The sequence below is a fragment of the Chlorocebus sabaeus genome, chromosome 27 (genome assembly GCF_047675955.1).
Source record: "Chlorocebus sabaeus isolate Y175 chromosome 27, mChlSab1.0.hap1, whole genome shotgun sequence".
Taxonomy (NCBI): domain Eukaryota; kingdom Metazoa; phylum Chordata; class Mammalia; order Primates; family Cercopithecidae; genus Chlorocebus; species Chlorocebus sabaeus.
The window spans coordinates 40,157,755-40,174,755 of NC_132930.1; the positions used below are offsets into that span (position 1 = coordinate 40,157,755).

General features: G+C 39.5%; 1 protein-coding gene across 2 annotated transcripts in view; it reads left to right on the top strand.

The window, feature by feature from the left end:
* The window catches only part of CLNK (cytokine dependent hematopoietic cell linker), a 248,402-nt gene that overhangs the window by 66,109 nt on the left and 165,292 nt on the right, over positions 1-17,001 (top strand). The window lies entirely within an intron of this gene.

The window sequence follows — 17,001 nt, forward strand, 5'->3', positions numbered from 1 at the left end:
GGCCATGGCTGGGACTGTGCGCTTTGGTGTTCGGAAAACTCCTCTTTCCAGTAGCAGCATTTTTTCATGGACAGAGCACTTGCTCTTACCCAGCATGGGTGTGTGGTGGGGCAGGGACAAGATACCCTAGCACCATGATGCTAGAAGGGCACCCAGTCAGTTTCCACCCATGGGTGTGAAGGAATAAGTAAAAGGACAGTGGTTTGTGCCCTTTTTCCCACAGGAGAAAGCCTGGAGTCCAACTTTCTCTTTGTGGACACCCAGAGTAAGTGGTGTGGTCAGTCTGAGACACCGAAATTTGTGCCTGATTAAAAAAAAAAAAAAAAAAAAGAAAAGAAAAAAACCCAGCAGGACTCAAACGTTTAAGAAATATTTACAGTGAAAGAAAAACCTTGAAATTGGCAAAGTTTGGTGGAACAGTTTTAAAATTAATCTCCTTATCTATGTATTTGCTTTATTTTGCCAGTCAGAAAGGTAGTTTTGTTATTTCTCTTTGGTGTGAAAAGCAGTGATTGTATTAGAAAGAGCAGGAGTTTCAGAGTCAGGCAGACCAGACCTACCTTAAATCCCTTGCCCTGTCATTTTACATCTGTATGATACTGGAGAATGATGATATCCTTACCCTCTGGATATGCAAGAAGTTCCTTAACCCTCTGAAAAGCAGAATTGACTCAGGGAGGAGGACTGCCTGGTTTCTGGGTGGATGTCCTGATCCTAGAGGGAGGCTAGGGGACAGCAATGGCTGTACCTCGCAGGTGGGCACTGGCTGGAGGGCTCTGGTCCAAGAGACAGAGACAGCAGCAGATGCTGTGATGGCCCCGGTAATCTCAGCTACCCATGGATGCCCACAGGTGTCCAGGTGGAGTGACCTGACTCACAGCCAAGCCCATGGGATGGGAAGGCTGGACCTTCTGCTCTTCCTCTTGCCATGAAAAGCACAGCAGGAGCTCCCTGGCCCGTAGTCCACAGATGGGCTCCTCACCTGAGAGAGAATTAAGCTCATCAAGCATCCCTTCTTGCCAGGAGTTGTGACCTCCTTTTCTTCCTCGATCCTTACAGCAGGACCCAGTGGCAGGTATTACTAGCTTCCTGGAAGATTAGCTGCTTCATCTAAATGACTTGTCTGAGAGGGCTCAGAGCATTGAGATGAAGGTGGAGCAGGAATTCAAGTCTGTCTGACTCCCAGTTCAGTGCTCCTTCCTTTATTCCCTCGGCTGTGGGAAATGGAGAAGTCACCAGTAAGGGAGTCAGGGCTAATGTCAATCCAGGTGAGCTGGTTAACCTGTGGTTGCACCACAAAGGGGATGAACTCTCAGACCCAAATTAGTACTGGGGATAAACTAGGCAAACGGCAGTTTCACTGTAGGATAGAAGAATTAGAGGTTTCTGCTGATGGCATAAACAGCACAGCAGGTGTATTAGTGTCCTGGGCTGTCTAACAAATTACCACCACCTGCATGGCTTAAAACACTGGGAATCTAGTCACTGACAGTTCTGGGAGCCAGAAATTCAAAATTAAGGGGTCAGCAGGGCCTTTCTTTCTCCAAAGCCTCAAGGGAAGAATCCTTCCTGGTCTCATTCACCTCAGAGGCTCTTGACTTTCCTTGCCCGTGGCTGCGTCACTCCCCTCTCTGCCTCCATTTCACGTGACCTTCTCCTCTCTGGCCATATTTTCTATTCTTCTTCTCACCTCAAACCTCCCTCTGGCTGTCTGATGTGAAGATATTTGTCATTGGATTTGGGGGTCACCTGGATAGTCCGAATGATTTCTTATCAAGATCCTTAACTACATCTGCAAAGATGCTTTTCCCAAACAGGGTCACATTCACAAGCGATGGGGATGGGGATGTGGGTGTGTGGTAGGGCCACCATTCAGTCCACGGCAGCAGCCTTTATCTTCACACTCACTCTGCTCTTCAGGAGCAATGTGGGATGCCTCTGAAATGTCTGGCAATGTTTGCTATGAGAGTCTGCTTGGCTTTGTAGCTGAGATTTCCACCCTTCAGTCTCTGCCTCTATGCATTTTTTTTTTTTTTTTTAGACAGTCTTGCTCTGTCACCAGGCTGGAGTGCAGTGGCACAATCTCAGTTCACTGCAACCTCCGACTCCCTGGTTCAAGTGATTCTCCTACCTCAGCCTCCCGAGTAGCTGGGATTACAGGTGCCTACCACCATGCCTGGCTAATTTTTGTATTTTTAGTAGAGACGGGGTTTCACCGTGTTAGCCAGGATGGTCTCAATCTCCTGACCTCATGATCCACCCGCCTCGGCCTCCTAGAGTGCTGGGATTACAGGCGTGAGCCATCGCGCCCGGCCCTATGTCTTTTAATGATTTCACCCTATGCCAAAGGCCTCTTCTGTAAGAGAGGTTTTCCCCTTTTATGAGGACTTTCAGTGGCTTTGTTTTTCAGCCAGGGAGTTGGTCTCTGTTGAAGATGGCTTCTCACCAAGCTTTCTAAAGGGAAGCTGTGTGGTTGCAGCTTTACAGTCACCTTAGATTTCAAGCTGGCAATGCGTAGACCAGAGGACAGCCAAACCGTCACCACTTCACAAACATTAGCTTCCTTCCATTAGGATGCATCCACGTGGAGCCTACACACTTGACTATCTGACACCTCAACATGAGGAACCTGCCCTGAAGAATAACTCTTCTTCTTTCCCAAAGCTCAGAGCATCCTTTTCCTCCCCTAGTCCCAGTCTCTTCTTCACTCCTTCCTCTTGTGCACCCTCAAACCAGTCAATCCATATGGGATTGCTGCTGGCCTGTCCCAAAATGAAAAGCAAATATTAAAATTAGAACCACCCTCCCCCCCCCCATCAGTGCTATTACACTTTAAAGAGAAATGCATACGCTGGCAACACACAAATGAAAGGTAAGATGCCCTAGGACACTCCACGTTTTATTCTCCACCTTCAGGTTTCCTGTCCAGGGTGTCCTGAGCTGGGAGATGCTGTTGATCTAAGTGCAGGCTGCACAGCAGCAGTGTCAGCATCACCAGGGAGCTTGCTAGAAATGCAGAATCCCAGCTGCTACAGCCCAGCCCAGGCATGCAGAGTGGAATCCATACTTTTCCAAGGTCCTCAGTTCATTCCTGGACACATTAAAGCCTGAGAAGTGCTGAACTAGAACAGGAGTTCCCAACACCGTTTCCTTCCCAGTACACTTGAGAACTTATCTACAGGAGTCGCCAAAGCATGACTCAGAGAAGGCAGCCACATGTCAGGCTGGGTGTGAGTGTAGTTTGGAAGTGTGTGCCCCCCCATCACTACGCACACAGAGGTTTCTCTTTTGCTGAGCCCTGTGGGGTAGTACTCACTTCCTCTGTCAAAATTATTAACCCAGTCAATTCAAGGCAGTAGATTTTAAACCTGAAGGAGCGTTAGAATCATCAGGGAGGCTTCAAACAAAAGCAATTTCAGGGTCTTTCCCCAAAACAAAGAAACCAGAATAGTTGGACATCAGTCTTTTTGTTGTTGTTGTTGTTAATGCTCAACTGAGTGTAATCTACAGCCACTTTTGTGGAATAATGTCTCACAATTCTATAATCTGGAATCTCTTACAATTCTATAACCTGGAATCCTAAGCAGACTTTGTAACGACAACTAATTCCTTACCATCTGTCTTGGTCTTCTCAGGCTGCTATAACAAAATAGCTCAGACTGGGTAACTCAGAAACAACAGAAATTTATTTCTCACAGTTCTGGGAGCTGGGAAATCCAAGAACATGGGGCCAGCACATTTAGTGTCTGGTGAGAGTGCTTCCTGGTTCATCGATAGTTTGCTTGCTGTGTCTTCACATAGTAAAGGCAAGAAATGTGTCTGGGACTCTTTTATAAGGGTGCTAATCTCATTTCATGGGAGTTTTGCCCTCTTGGCCTAATCACCCCCCAAAGGCCCCACCTTTTAATACTATTACCTTGGTGATTAGCTTTCAACATATGAATTTAAGGGTTTCACAAACATTTAAATCATAGAAGTATCTCTCATTAAGCACTTTTATAATGAATAAATTAAGTATAGATGAATGGATGATATAGAAATATATATTATATATGTACATGTGTGTGCACACGCGAACCTATGGGTATATATGTGTGTATATGTATGCAGACACACAATACAAGCGTATGCACACATATTTGTATTTGATTGTATCAGTTCAGTCAAAAGCACTTATTTATTGAGTATATATTTCACACACCTCATTTATAAAGATGAATAAGATCTAGCCCCTGTCCTCACAGAGCATTTGCCATATGTAAAGAGAATTCTTTCAGTATTATATAGAGAGCGATGGGAAAACTCCACAAGCACTAAGAAGGGATGCTGATGTCATGATTCTAAATTGCTTCCGAAATTAGCAGGTTATTTTTCATCGACTTTCCCTGCAACAAAACTTGCAGCTTCCCCAGCAATCCATTAAACTGCAGAAAGCCTCATTCCTTGGTGCTATTAGAGAAGAGCAGACAGACCCACCAGCGGCCCCATTACACTGCTGGGGCTAGATAAGGGCATTTTGGGGTATGGTTTCCAGTACCTCTTCATCATTCTGGACAGGACTGATAAGAACCTTGGCGCTGTGGTTCTGAGTGCTTTGGAAGAGACAAAGTCACCTGAGTGATTGCTTCTGGGCTCTTTCCAGTAAGCCAATGCCCTGCACTGGCCACCCAGGCTCTTTCGGGAATTTGGGTGAAAGTCACTCTTGCACATCCCAGATTGGGGATAGATCAGAGAGCAAGGGTCTCCAGAGTGTCCACTTTGAAATAAAGCTTAAACAATTATTAAGCTTGTTTTGTTCATTGCTGAAATTATCCCCAGTATTGATGGAAATTTCAGAAAACATACAAAAGTACAAAGAAGAAAATGAAAATTATCAATTATCCTAGCACCCAGCACTAACTTGCTACAGTTGTCTTAGTTTATTTTTCTATATCTATGTGTAATATCTTAAAATTTTAGAAAATCTACTTTTTAAACTCATTGTTTTAAGTCATTTATTTAATAACCATGTTTCCTTTTCTGAGCATTGTCCTACACAATTAAATTTTCTTTAAAATCATGGTGTTTTGAAGCTATGACTTAAATAAGGTTTATCACCCCTTCTCCACAATTTCAAAGTCAAAAGGCTTTGAAATACTGAAAGGTTTTTGTAGCTAATTTGACAGCAAAACCTGATGTGCAACGAGGTAATGTATGTTCTTCATTTATCCCAAGTAATCTGACTATCACATGTTTCACAGGAAATATTAGCATGTTTAATAACCAGAGGTTATTCCAGTCTTTACTGGGAATATTACATAGTGTACAGCACATGCACTGTGTTCCTTTTCTAAAATCCACAATATTCTGAATTCCTGGCCCCAAGGGATTTAGATCAAGCATGGCAAACCTGTATTTTATTTGGCAGTTTATTTTATCTTGCCCTTGGTGTTGGACATTTAAGTTGCTACCTATAGAGTTTTACGAGGCAGTTTTATCACCAAGATTAAACTTAACGCTGTATACTCTAGGAGTATTAGAGCAGACGGTGTTGTGATGCTCCCCAGCAAACAACAATGTGTATGCTGCACACATTATGTACCTCTACCCTAATAGTCTAATATTATGTAGGAACATGAGTTCAAATTATCTAGTAATAACCTAGCACCCCTTTTCTTGCATAGGGAATATGTATTTCCTATTCGCTTGTTTTGGAAAAAGTTTTGATGGTAAACCAAACAATAAAATAGATATTTAGAGATGGAGAGAGTCATAGAAGTATAGAATTCCACCTTCCACACATGGTTGTAATTTCCTTAGCAATAGCTCTGTGAGACAGAATGAGAAGCTTCTCAAACACTCTTCTCGACGAAGAGCTGATTACCTTCTGAGCCTATGACTTAGGAAACAGCAAGAAAATTCCTCTTTGTATTGACATCAACAAAGCCACCTTCAAGTCAATGTTAATCATTGACATTTTACATTTTACTAAGCAAAAACAGTGATATTTGCCTGCAATACTTTTCTCACCTGAATGCAGTGTCTAGTTATAAGAACGAAAGAGCAAAAAGGATACAAAAATTGTCTACCCTCCCTGACACGCCGGGCACTGTGCTAGTCGTTCTCCATGAGGATCTGTGTCATACTTTCTGACTGCTCAGCACTAAAACAGCTTTCCATATCGCCACATAAGAACAACTGTCCAAAATTCAGTTTCAGGAGTAAAACCAACATATTTCTGACTCCAAAATCCGTGATCTTATGTCATAAGACATAGTGATTAAGAATATCATGCTTGTATATTTCTCATCATAGATACATCACTTGAGTGAATGACTGTTTTGCCCATTACAGGCATATTTTCTCTTTGAAACCTTGCACAATCAAATATATTCAATTCCTAGGTGGGGATGTATGTCAGCTCCTCTTGAGAGGGCTCAATGTCTGGCACACAGGAGCTGCCCAATAGATGATATTTCTCTCTGTGTGTATGAGTGATAAAACTCCATGTAAACTCCAGATCATTATTTTCCTTCATGACATGTGTGAACAACCCCTGCTTTCGACCTCCAGGGGCACCTTCATTTTGATTTGCAGGAATAAATAAGTGTAAATCCCACTGAATCTAGAGAAAATGAGAACCAGCAATTTTGGCACCCTGAGATCAGAGTCCTACACCCAGCTGTGTAGTCAGTATGGCTGCCCTCCTAGTTACCCAGAAGTAATTATGAACCAACTCTCGGGCCAACTGGGTCTGCCCTCTGATGCTATCAAAGTCACATAGGTAGGATTCAGCTTCATGGTTGGCTGGTAATTAAAAAACTGCAAGCTGTGAAGGAACATATCTGAGATCCAGAGAGAGAGTTTGCCGGAGGTTGCAGACATGGCCAGTGATACTCTTGCAGGAGCAGCAGGTATGGTTGGCTTTGACACTCAATAAAGATGGTCGGTGATGAGGGAATAGAGGATGTTAAGACAGTCTTCTCTCTCTCTTACTGGCAAGATTACCAGTTGCTGATAGAACTAGTTGACTTAACTAGCTTATCACTGCTTGGGAAAATTCCAGCTGAACAAAGTCTCCTGCTGACTGTCCACAAGATTAGAGTTTGCATCATTACAGTCTTTGAAAATGTCACAAAGAACAATAAAGGTTCTGATGTATTTAATGCAGGAGTTTGTTATCATATAAGTAATGTATATTCTTTGTAGAACATTTAAGATACAAAATATATACATAAAGAGAAACTACCATTTCTAATTGAACCATTGAAAAATGGTAAACAGTACTGGATATTTCCTTTTAGGCTTTCCAATACAACTATCCATTCTACTTTGTTTTTAACTTGATGTGTCATATGTATAATATTTCCCAACGTTATTAGAGTCATTTTATAGCTATGCAATCTTTCAATACCTTAGGCATCCCGTATTTTATGTTCTTCCACTGCAGGAAAACAAGACAACTCATGAACTAATTTGACAAATTCAATTAACATAATCACACCCAAATATTAAGATGCTGTGTTTTATTACATGGAAATAAGGAAAAACAATCATCCTAGGAAATATTGTGAGCTAACCCAGTGTTTGGAGAACCTGACCCATGATGACAGTTTATAACAGAATAGTATTTGATTATAAAAACATACAGAGAAGTCAGTAACAAGGTCCAGCATTTATGGTTGCTATTTTAGCCATGAAGTCCAAACTACTGGTCATTTGCATGTCTATAACTTACATTGGCCCAACATACCCCACAGATGAGACATAAGAAGGGAGAAAACTTGACTTTAGGAAAATTTTGTTAAATTCAAGTACACCTGACAGTAAAACTGTAAAATGATTGCCAACAGTTTTTAATTCATATGATTTGGGGCCAATATCAGGAAGTCCTAGAAAATGTATCCATTGGAAAGGAAAAAAAACAAAAAGGAATTCCTGGAGATCTAGATGCGTAAAATTTCAGAATTCCTGGTAAAGAGAGATTAGGTCGCAAATAAGAGGAAAGGAGTACTTATCGTAAGCCAGATATCAGTTGCCTCCAGCTTGGTTCTTCATTCTTGACTTCCATTCTTCTCTATATTTTTTTATGGGGGTGGGGAGGATTTTTTCTGAGAGAGGTTAGAAAGGATTCTGTTGAGGCAATCCGTGAAAGGAGATGATAAAGTCAAATATTTATCTGTGTCCCCTGGTGAGGAGAACAAATACTTCAGTAGAAGTATAGCTCTGCAATAATCCAACAGAAATATTGGTTGGCCATGTGCCGATGGAGCTGTGACGTTTTAGGAACTTAGCCTCCCTGAGTCTCATTTTCTTTATTAAATGAAATAGTAATAGTAACTATCTCAAAGGGTTGTTGAGAAAGTTAAGTGACTTAATGTATACAATATGTGTAGCACTGTGTCTGGCACACAGGGAGCATGCCACAGGCGCTGTAGCCAGTTGAATCAGGTTGGTGCAAAAGTAATCACTTTTAGCAATTACTGTTTTTTTGGTGTTTCTTTTTTTTTCTTTTTTTTTTTTTTTTTTTTTTTTTGAGACGGAGTTTCACTCTTGATGCTCAGGCTGCAGTGCAGTAGCACGATCTCGGCTCATTGCAACCTCCACCTCCCGGGTTCAAGCGAGTCTCCTGCCTCAGCCTCCCAAGCAGCTGGGATTACAGGTGCCTACCACCATGCCCAGCTCATTTTGTGTATTTTTTGTAGAGATGGGGTTTCACCATGTTGGCCGGGCTGGTCTCAAACTCCTGATCTCGGGTAATCCACCCGCCTCACCTCCCAAATTGGCAGTAACTTTTAATAGCAAAAATGGTGATTACTTTTGCACCAACCTAATACTTTCCAAAGATGGCTACAGCAATGTACCCCACCCCACATGCTTTTCTGCAGTGTATCCTGACACTTCCCATTCAAGGGTGAATCTGTTTCTCCACCTCCCTTAACTTGCATGGCCCTACAGCAGTTTTGACCAACGGAGTGTGACAGAAGGGACACTGTGTCAGCTGTGTGCATAGTCTTTAACTGTCTGGCCAGCTTGGCTTCCTGCCTTTAGAAGCCACCTTCCACCAAAGTCATATGCTATGACCGCTCTACTGTGAAGACACCCAAGCCTTGTGCAGAAGCCCTGGGGAGACACCCTGTGGAGAGATAGGGAGGCTGGGGGCATTACGCACCTGCCTTGAAACCAAGGATCCAGTCTGGGCACTCAGCTCAGTTCAGTGCTGAAATCACCATCCAAATGAAACAGCACCAGAGACCCCTAGAGGAAACCACCCAGCTGAGAACCAGGAGAGATAAAAACAAATCGTCATTTTAAGCTACTGTTTTGGAGTGGTGTGTTAGGTAACAACAGATGACTGGAACGGATATTGTCGGCTGGTTATATCATCATCACAATCATTGCTTCATGCAAGGGCCTTTGCTGTTAGATATTCAGGGTACAATTTAAAGATTCATATGACTTGATATTCCATCATGAAGAACATTCATTGTAAGTGAGAACAATAATACATCAGCGAGTGATAGTGGGTGAGCAGGATGCTAATAAGAGGTTCTCTGTTCTGTGTGTGTGTAAAGTGCTAAGAGGACACAGAGGAGTGAGTGGTTATTCTACTTGGAGCAAATATTGGGAAGGGGTGTGGTGGCATTAGAGGAGACATCCTCACAGAGGCAGTGATGTGAGCTGACCTTGAGGAACAATGGGATGTTGCAAAGCAGCAAATGGAGAAGACAGTGGGGATAGATTTTCTCAAGTAATTACAGCAGCTGGAGAACTTCTACCCAGATTTAATGTAAAGAGTAACATTAAGACTGATAATTTGACTTATGTTGCTCAAAAGCTGATTCTAAGTAATTGGAGAGATAATTCGACTACTTAGGATAGATGGTGGAATTTGATTTTTCATATCTCTCGATTGGCAGGGAAAAGAAGAAGCTGCAGCAAAATCAGAAGGAGAATAAAGGCCTGAATCTGGCTGACAATTTTTAAAATCCTGTGTTGGTGGGCTGGATTCTGCTGCCCTGAAATGCCTCCTTTTGGGTAGGCTGCAATTAGAGGCATTTGTGCTGCCATTTGTTCCCATTGTTGTTTGTTTGAACAAAAATTCTGTGAATAACGAAAATTCTACATCCAGTTCATCTTCTGTAGATTTTTCTAAGAACTCTATCTGCAAAGATGCGAGGAGTTTTATGATGAAGAAACATGAAGTGTTTCTCTACCGTCTTTGTCAAGGTTTCATTTTCTCTTTAATTTTTTCAATTGCTTTAAATATTGATTAGATACAAAGTAATAGTTATAAAATATGCATACGGTATAAAGAACAATAAAACATATTAGATATGTGTATGCATTCTCAGTTTTTATAAATTACCATTAATTTTGATGTTTTCATTCCTCCTTTCATGTTCACAACTCCACACCCCCAACAAGCAAAAACTATCCTGAAGTGTGGGTTAATCATCCACTTACTTTTATCTTTATTTATATCATTACAAATACTTTGGTTTTGCTGTTTTTTGAGATTCCTGCCAAAAGAATCATGTTACAGATTTTATCTTGCACCCAGACTGCCTAGTTTTGACAACTGGTTCTACCAGTTATGAGCTATGAGATCTTGAGAAAGTTAAGAAGCCTCATTGTACCTGTTTTCTCATCTGCAAAATTAAAATAATAATGGTGTGTACTTTGTAGTATTCTTGTGATAATTAAATGAGCTAATTTGTATAAGACATTTAAATCAGTGTCTGGAACATAATGTGAGCTATGTAAATCTTAGTTCTGATTGTTCTATAGTCTGTTTTATGACTGCCCCAATGTACATTCCAAGGATAATCCATGCTATTGTGGATAGCCATATTTCTTTCCATTTCATGGACATATATTTTATGTGCATATAATACCATTTATTTATACACCCTCCAGTCAATAGACACTTGAGTTGTTTCCTAAATATTGCTTATACCACTGCTGTTAAGAACATTCCAGTTTACGTGTACTAAAGCATAGATTCAGGAGTATCCGTACAGAAGGTATATTCCTAGGATTGAAATTTCTGAGGCTCAGAGTATGTATACCTTTGATTTTACTTAGGTCACAATTACCAAAGCAGCCAGGTCATTTTGTGCCCTCTACCCACAAGTGTGCGTAAGTGACCCAGTTTCTTCATGACTTTGGAGAAAGTCATGCCAGTCCTTCCATACTGGGAGTTTTAATTTTTACCAAACCAGTGGGTGGTTTTCATCTGTGTTTTTTGACTATAGTGTAGCTTTAATCTGTATTTTGTTGACTATGGTGTAGCTAAGGATCCTTTCAGATATGTATTAGCCATTAAGCTTTTCTCGTCTGCACACAGTGCTTGTCAAATCTTTTGCCAGGCAAAATATATATATATTTGGTCAAGCATTTGTCATTTTCATATTGATTTGTGTGCATTATTTATTTATTCTGTACACTTTTCTCAGTTTGCGACTTGAGTTGTTATTCTCTTTTGATATTTCCTTTTGGTGACCATAATTTCAGGTCAATGAGTCATAGCGAACTTTTCCTTATGATTCATTCATTTTGTGTATTGTTTAAAGAAACTTAACATGAGATCATAGCTTCCTACCTTGAATTCCAAACATCATAAAATCTGCCTTTCACTTTTAAATCTTTAATCAGCCTCTAGTTGATTAATTTGTGTACGGGTGTGGAGGGATTTGGGGATTCCCTCCTTCCTTCCCCTTCCCCTTCCTTCTCCTCCCTCCCTCCCTCCTTCCTTCCTTCCTTCCTCCTTGCATGGATAAACAATTTACTGGGCACTGTATATTTAAAATGCTATAGGCCGGGAGCAGTGGCTTACGCCTGTAATCCCAACACTTTGGGAGGCCGAGGCGGGCAGATCACAAGGTCAGGAGATTGAGACCCTCCTGGCTAACACGGTGAAACCCCCGCCTCTACTAAAAATACAAAAAACTAGCCGGGCATGGTGGCAGGCACCTGGAGGCTGAGACAGGAGAATGGCGTGAACCCGGGAGGCGAAGCTTTCAGTGAGCCCAGATCCCGCCACTGCACTCCAGCCTGGGCGACAGAGCGAGACTCCATCTCAAAAAAAAAAAAAAAAAAAAAACTATCCCTCCTCCACTCATCTGCAATGCCAGCTCTGTCATAAACCAGGTTTTATTATACAAGTGGATCTTTTCTAGGTTTTCTTTGCCATGATTAATGTATCTACCCCATGTCAATACACATGTCCTAATTAGCATAACTTTATTGTAGCTCATGATGTCTTGAAATTTGTATTCCCTGGCTAGCACTTCAGCAGGAGATTGGCTCTTGAATGTCTGCTCTTTCATGTAAATATAGGACACGGACACACACACACACACACACACACACACACACTATCTCTCTTTCTCTCTCTCTCTCTCTCTCTCTCCCCCCCCCCCCCCCTTTTTGGGGATTTTGGGCTGGAATTACTTTGAAGTCTACAGATGACTTAGAAGATAAATGACAGCTTTATGACGTTGAGTTCTCTAGTTCATGAACATGTTATATATCTCCAGAGAGACGAAGAGACAGAGAGAACTTCTTCAACGTAATTCCACAATGTTTCATAATTTTCTTTCCAAAAGACTAGACCTTAACATATTTTGAGAAATCTTTTTTAGACATTTGACTTATTTTAATGATATTGTAAATGCTAAGATACCAACATTTCATATTTTCATGTCTGTTGCTAGTATATATTTTTGATGTGATGCAGACAGCAGGCTTCCTAAAAGTTTTATCCATTCGAATAATCTGTTTATTCTTTCATGTTTGTTATATAGATAATTATATCATCCATAAATAATTAAATTTTATTTCTTCCTCTCCATTTCCTTTACATTTTTTTTCTTGCCTGACTACACTGGTTAGGCTAGATTAAAGTGGTGATAGCAGGCACCTGCATTCTAAATCTTGAGGGAAATGCTCTCATGTTTCACCACAAAGTACAAGGCTTGTTTTCAGATTTAGGTAGGCTTTGAATATCAGGTTAAAGATTCTAGGTTGCTGAGAGACTTCATATATATATATAAAATCAGTAAATATTTATCAATATATTTAATCAATATTTTCCTTATTTATTAAATGACTTTTTTTCCTTCTGCTTTTGTTAATGTAATGACTTACATTAATGGGTTTGCTAATGTTAAACTAAACTTGATTTTCTGAGATAAATTCAACTTGGTCATGACATGTTATTTGTTAACACATCTGTGCAGTGTTTCATTAATGAGTATTAATGAGAATGGCCTGTAATTTTCTTTCTTTCGCTCTCCTTGCTGGTTAGCATCACATTTGTGCTGGCCTCATCAAATGAGTTGCAGTTTCTATTGTCTAATTTTCTATTCTGGACAAGAGACTGTGTAATGGGGAATACACTGGACCTGTATCAGCTAACTGGTCTTGGATTGGTATCCTTGAGGGAAGGTTTTCAGCTATTGGTTAAATATCGTTGATGGTTATAGAAAGATATTCAGTTTTACTATTCCTTCATGAGTAATTTTTGTTGCTAGATATTTTTCTACATGTGTGTTTGTTCACTAATATTCTGTTACCATTTTAAATTCTGTTGTGCCTGTAATGATGTTCCCTTTATCAGTTCTTACTTGGTCTGTTGGTGTCTCCCCTTTTGTTCCTGATTAAGCTTGCCAAAGGTTAATACATTTCAGTAGTCCTCTGTGTTTTCATTTCATTTTCGATATGAGTAACTTCTTTTTATGATTTCCTTCTGTCTGTGTTCTTGGCAATATGAGTTTGTTATTTCACTGATTGCCAAATTAGGTGCCTCATTAATTAAATTTTAGCCCTCCTGTTCTACTATAAATATTTCAGTTATTTATTTCTATATTACTGTTCATTTTAAATATTAAATTCCCATTATTATTTATTCTTTGAATTATAATTTGCTGATCTACAAATAAATTCTGGAGTTTTTTACTACCTTGTCACTGATTTCTAACTTAATCATATGGTGGTTGTAAAAAAATAGTCTATAAGCTATTATTTTGTAAGTTTTTCTGAGAATTTATTTTATGTTCTTTTTTTCATACTTTAAGTACTGGAGTACATGTACAGAATGTGCAGGTTTGTTACCTAGTTATACATGTGCCATGGTGGTTTGCTGCACCCATCAACCTATCATCTACATTAGGTATTTCTCCCAATGCTATCCCTCCCCTACCCCCCCACCTCCTGACAAGCCCCAGTGTGTGATGTTCCCCTCCCTGTGTCCACATGTTCTCATTGTTCAACTCCCACTTACGAGTGAGAATGTGTGGTGTTTGGTTTTCTGTTCTTGTGATAGTTTGCTGTGAATGATGGTTTCCTGTGGCATCCTTGTCCCTGCAAAGGACATGAACTCATCCTTTTTTATGGCTGCATAGTATTCCATGGTATATATGTGCCATATTTTCTTTATCCAGTCTATCATTGATGGGTATTTGGGTTGGTTCCAAGTCTTTGCTATTTGTGAACAGTGCTGCAATAAACATATGTGTGCATGTGTCCTTATAGTAGAACGACATATGGGGCATTTTTTTTTCAATATTCCATGTGTACATGAAAAAAAGGTAGATATCACCATAAGTGCATGTAGTGTTTTAGAAATATCAACAAGAATTTTATAAATTATTAAAAGATAAGGTGTTAAAAACATTTAAAGTAATTGTGAATTTGTCTTTTTCCTGATAGTTATTTGCAAATACATGTATTGAAACAGGATTTTCAAGCTATTATTTCCTCCTGGTGAACTAATTTTTATATTGTAATGTAGTGACCTGCTTGGGAAAAATGTGTTTCCCTGAAGAGCTTATTTTGTCTGCTATTAATATAATAACCAAACCAGCTTCTTTTAGTATTTTAACAAATGTCTTTTTTTTTTTCTTCTTTTTTCTTTTAGACAGAATCTTGCTCTGTGACCCAGGCTGGAGTGGAGTGGTGCGATCTCCACTCACTGCAACCTCCACCTCCTGGGTTCAAGCGATTCTCTTGCCTCAGCCTCCTGAGTAGCTGGGATAACAGGTACTCACCACCATGCCAGGCTAATATTTGTATTTTTAGTAGAGACAGGGTTTCATCATGTTGGCCAGGCTGGTCTCAAACTCCTGACCTCATGTGATCTGCCCACCTCGGCCTCCCAAAGAGCTGGGATTACAGGCATGAGCCACTGCGCCTGGCCTCAAATGTCTTTTAACTAGATAATTTTCTCCATTTATAGTTACTAAAATTACTGACATTTATCTCCAAACTTTATTTTTTGCTTTCTATTTGACCCCCCATTTTGTTTCTTTTTTTTGATCTCCTGTTGTTTGTGTGCATACGTGTATGTGTATTTTTCTAACTCCATTTTACTTCTATCAGTTTGTTTGTCATATGTTTATTATATATTGGATTGCTATTTTTTGTGATTTCCCTAGATATTTTAATACACAAGTAAATTATCAACATCTATAGCTAAACAATATATTTACTATCTTGTAGAGTAATAATGGAACTTTCAACACTTGAATTCTGATCACTCACAATTTATATGCTACTGCTGTCATGATTTTAATTCTATGTTATTCGTTAATTTTTTTAAGGTTTTCATTATTAATGTTTCAAACAGTCAATACTTTTAAATATTTACCCAAATATTTAGCATACTGTTTGTCTTTGGTCATATTTTATTATATTTATTTTTTTAGAGCACATGCAACTTTATTCTAAATAAACTGGCAAAGGAAATCATAAATTCAGGCCCCAGTGTGTGATGTTCCCCTCCCTCTGTCCATGTGTTCCCACTGTTCAATTCCCACTTATGAGTGAGAACATGTGGAGTTAGCTTTTCTGTTCCTGTGTTAGTGTGCTGTGAATGTTCATTTCCAGCTTTATCCGTGCCCCTGCAAAGGACATGAACTCATCCTTTTTTATGGCTACGTAGTATTCCGTGGTATATATGCGCCACATTTTCTTTATCCAGTCTATCATTGTTGGGCATTTGGGTTCGTTCCCAGTCTTTGCTATTGTGAATAGTGCTGCAGTAAACATACGTGTGCATGTGTCTTTATAGTGGAATGATTTATAATCCTTTGGGTATATACCTAGTCATGGGATTGCTGGGTCAAATGGTATTTCTGGTTCTAGAACCTTGAGGAATCACCACACTGTCTTCCACAATGGTTGAACTAATTTACATTCTCACCAATGGTGTAAAAGCATTCCTATTTCTCCACATTCTCTCCAGCATCTGTTCTTTCCTGACATTTTAGTGATTGCCATTCTAACTGGCGTGAGATGGTATCTCATTGTGGTTTTGATTTGCATTTCTCCTAATGACCAGTGATGATGAGGTTTTTTTCATATGTTTGTTGGTCGCATAAATGTATTCTTTCGAGAAGTGTCTGTTCATATCCTTCGCCCACTTTTTGATGGAGTTGTTTGGTTTTTTTCTTGTAAATTTGTTTAAGTTCCTTGTAGACTCTGGATGTTAACCCTTTGTCAGATGCATAGATTACAAATTTCATATCTCACACTTTCCACTGAGGATCATATTTTTCAGTATGAAGAACAAAATTTGGAATTTTTTTTGAATGAAAGCCTATAGTAAGAAAATACTTTTTAATGCTAAAAAAGTCTTTATTTTCTTAAAATGATAACTTCATTTGTAGTTATTAGACATATGATTTCAGATTGGTTGTTTTCTCTCAGACTCATAAACTTATTTTTTATACACTTTTGCAAACAGTAGGTATTAATGAAAAATAAATGCTTTGGAAGGTAATATTTATTTTCTCTCTGGATGCTTTTAAAACCTTCTCTACGTTTTTTGGTTTTCTGTAGTTTTACTATAATATGGGTAGATGTGAATTTTTTCTTATTTAACCTGCCTTGGATACATTGGATATCCTGATTTTCTATTTTGTTGTTTTTCATCATTTCTCAATACTCTGTCATTATCTCTTTGAATATTTTTCCCTCATTCTTTCCCATCTTTTTCTGAAACTTTGATTAGATGTA